Raw genomic sequence first — 3,686 nt, forward strand, 5'->3', positions numbered from 1 at the left:
TTTGCAAACCAGACTTAGGAAAAACCACAAAGACTGACTAGGAGAGGGAGTCTCAGGAAGCTGGGGCCATGTCCTGTGCCAAGCTGGCTCCCCTGTTGGCCTTGAGCACCATAGTAGAGGTTAGTAGTGAAAGGTCTGCACTCACAGAGAACAGTAATAACAAAGTCGAGACCCGTGGGCTCTTTGATGTCCAAAGCCTAAGACCCAAGTTAGCACCCCTCTGATGGCATTAAAAGAGCCGGCCCCGCCCCTATACCCAGGCTCAAGCTCAGGAGTTCCCTACAGGCTTATAGCAGGCGTCCGACTACCAGAGGTGAACGTCCACCAGCACCAGGTTCAGTTTCTGCATCCACAGGTTCCGCTCTTCTTTATTATCGGCAGACAGCCAATTCTTGGTGACACAGCGTCTCTGCACTGACTGACTAGAGTCTCTTTGGCATCTTCCCTCTGAGGTCCGACAGCAATTAGCTCAAACGTATTGTGTCGGGCACAGAATTCTTGGTTGACTGGCTCTATCTGACGGCTGGTACAGTTGACCAAGTTTATCTTCCCTAAGGCGATCTTCCGTTTCTCGTCGTCCGTGGAGGTCCAGTAGGAGATGCAGTTTCCAGAAAGAACACACCAACACCTGTGCCAGTCTCCAAACCCACTGACGTCCTCAAAGATGGTCAGAAAGCCCTTTTCTTCCACAAATGAGTTCACCTGGCACTTTATTTTTAAATAAATATGACTTCCCAAAGAACACAAGAAAGGCATCTTGTCCAAAGCAAATTTGGTACTCCCAATGGGAGGCAGTGAGAGGGTGTGAGACCCATCTATTACAAAGTTGCTGGTGCACACAGCGTGGAGAGCCTTCCACCCCGGGCTCGCAGTCACTGAAGAACGGAGACTGCTTTTAGTGGCGATAGACGACAAGAATCGCTTCGGAGTGATGGCCTTGGCCTTGCACTCCTTTCTCTTCTTTGTCAGGCCTGAAGAAGCTCTCTTTTGGACCAAACTGTGAACTTCAACTTTGATCTCAAAGTCATTGGACACGTCTTGCAGAGTAAACGTTGTGGTGAACGACAGAGCATCTCCCATGAGAGAGTCTGCCGTGCTCGCCAATGGCTTTGTGACCATATTCTCGGCGCCTGCTTTCAGCATAATTAAGTAGGAATTTGTTGCTTTTGAGCTCTGAGCTGGGTCACAGACAAAGACGGATTTCAGAGGCAGCCGGAACTCTGAGAGCGCGACGGAGCCCCGCGATGGAGCCCCCTCGCTGGAGGCGGCTCTGGCTCGGAGCCGTCGCTGAGGCCCCTCTGCCTTCAGCTTGAAGATATTTTGATTCTTTAGCCAAAAAAGAATATACGAACTAATGAAAGTAAGAGAACAAGAATCAAATAAGGAGAATTTGGAATCTCGTATGGTAACACTTTTTCAGAGATCTTGCCTTTTCATTAGGACAGATGTTCAGTTTTTTTTTTCCCATTTCGGGTAAAGTGCTTAGAGTTAGTGTTATATTACCAAAATTACGTTAGTATCATGGTTAAACTGTAATTTAAATACATTCACGGTGGCAGGTAGATGGCGCAAGGGGTACAGCAGTGACCCTGAAGTCAGAAGGATCTGAGTTCAAATGCTGCTTCAGACATCTACCAGCTAGCTGTGTGACGTTGGGCAAGTCACTTAACCCTCATTGCCTCCAACAACTTTATTTATGTGTGTGTGTGTGTGTATACATATACATATAATACTTTTAATTATAATTAATATTATATATTTAAATTTGCCTTGTCATTGCATAATAGAATCAATCTCAGGCAACAATATATTTAACCTAAAATACTATTGTCTTTTTCTTTCTTTCTTTCTTTCTTTCTTTCTTTCTTTCTTTCTTTTTCTTTCTTTCTTCTCTCCTCTCTCTCTCTCTCTCTCTCTTCTCTCTCTCTCTCTCTCTCTCTCTTTCTTTCTTTCTTTTTTTAGGGGTGAGGCAATCAGAGTTAAGTGACTTGCCCAGGGTCACCCACATAGTAAGTGTCAAGTGTCTGAGCCACGTTTGAACTCCAAGGCTGGAGTTTTATCCACTGTGCTGCCTAGCACCCCTTCTAAAACATTATTTTCAAAACTCAGTTCAACCCAGTACAAGATTATTTTTCAAGGTAATGCAAAGAAAAGCACTTTTTTTTTTTGGAGGGGACGCCAATTGAAAATGTCAGTGACAAAAGAGAGGGAAAAAGAGATGCCACAGTAACCCAGGCTTATTAGTTTCTTCACTCTAACATTGTGACTTGAATTTCCATGTCCTTGACAGAAAGCTAAGAGGAATTAATATTCTGCAAAAATATGACACTAAATAAATTTGATGAAAAGTTCACAATGTAGATAAAATATTGCCCTTAAGTTTAGTTCCAGAGGGAAAAAAAAGGATTTTTTTTGCACTCACTTTACTGTTTTGTTTTATTTAGTTTGTTTTGTTTTTAAAGATAGAATAGAAATCCTTTGTGTCAGCCTTTCAGGAAGGCAGCTTGGCACAGTGAAATTGGTAATGGATTTAGAATTAAAGGAAATGGATTTGACTCCTGACTCTGACATTTACTACTAGCTTTGTGATATTGAACAAATCATGTAACCTCTTAGGGTCTGTTTCCTTATCTATAAAATAAAGGAGTTGAATTTCATGACCTCCAAGGTCTTTCTAGCAGTACATCTTTGTTCCTAGGTTTATCTAACTCCCACATTCACGGAATATTGAGAACAATTCTTAAAGGTTCATCTCTAGCACAACGCCCAGTTGACTTATGTTGAATGATCAATAAACATTTATTAAAAGCCTAAAATGTGTCAGGCACTGTGCTAAGCATTGAGGATCCAAAAAGAGGCAAAAGACAAAGTCCCTGCCCTCAAGGAGATTAAAATCTAATGGGGTAGACAACAGTCAAGTAAATATATACAAAGCAAGATACATACATAATAAATACAAAATAACAGAGGGAGAAGCCTCTACAATTTGGGGGGGGGGGATGTTGAAAGCTCCATGTAGAAGGTAGAATTTTAGTTGGGAATTAAAGGAAGCCAAAAAGGTCAGTAGTCAAAGTGGAGGTGGGAGAGTAGTCCAGGCATGGAGGACAGGCAGAGAAAATGTTAGGAGTGAAGAGATGATAAGTCTTTTTTTTCTTATTATTTTATTTTATTTTATTTTGTTAATTTATTTGACTTATCAATAAGCACTTCCATACGCTTTTGAGTTTTAAATTTTCTCCCATTTCCTCCCCACCATCCTTCCCAAGATGGCAAACAATTTAATATAGGCTGTACATTTAGATTCCTATTAAACATATTTTCACATTAGTGAAGTTGTAAGTAAAAATTAAAATCAATAGGGGGAACCATCATAAAGAAGAAACAAAACTCAACAGAAGAGTAAAAAAAAATGATAGCGATTCAACTTCCATAGTTCTTTCTTTGGATGTGGACAGCATTTTCCATCCCAAGGCCTCTGGAGATGTCTTAGATCCTTATAATGCTGAGAAGGGTTAAGTTTATCAATATTAGTCATGGCACAACATGGCTGTTATTGTGTACAAAGTTCTCTTGGTTCTGCTCACTTTACTCAGCATCAGACCATACAAGTCTTTCCAGGTTTTTTCTGAAGTCAGTCTGTTCATCATTTCTTATAGCACAATAGTATTCCATTACATTCATATACC

General features: G+C 41.0%; 1 pseudogene; it reads right to left on the minus strand.

Annotated features, from left to right (window-relative positions):
• Window positions 1-268: 268 nt before the first annotated feature.
• LOC144456387 (anillin pseudogene) lies at window positions 269-1,468 on the minus strand (annotated as a pseudogene).
• Window positions 1,469-3,686: the final 2,218 nt, after the last annotated feature.

This window comes from Phascolarctos cinereus, unplaced genomic scaffold, assembly GCF_003287225.1.
Source record: "Phascolarctos cinereus isolate Bilbo 61053 unplaced genomic scaffold, phaCin_HiC Scaffold_3;HRSCAF=262, whole genome shotgun sequence".
Classification (NCBI taxonomy): Eukaryota; Metazoa; Chordata; class Mammalia; order Diprotodontia; family Phascolarctidae; genus Phascolarctos; species Phascolarctos cinereus.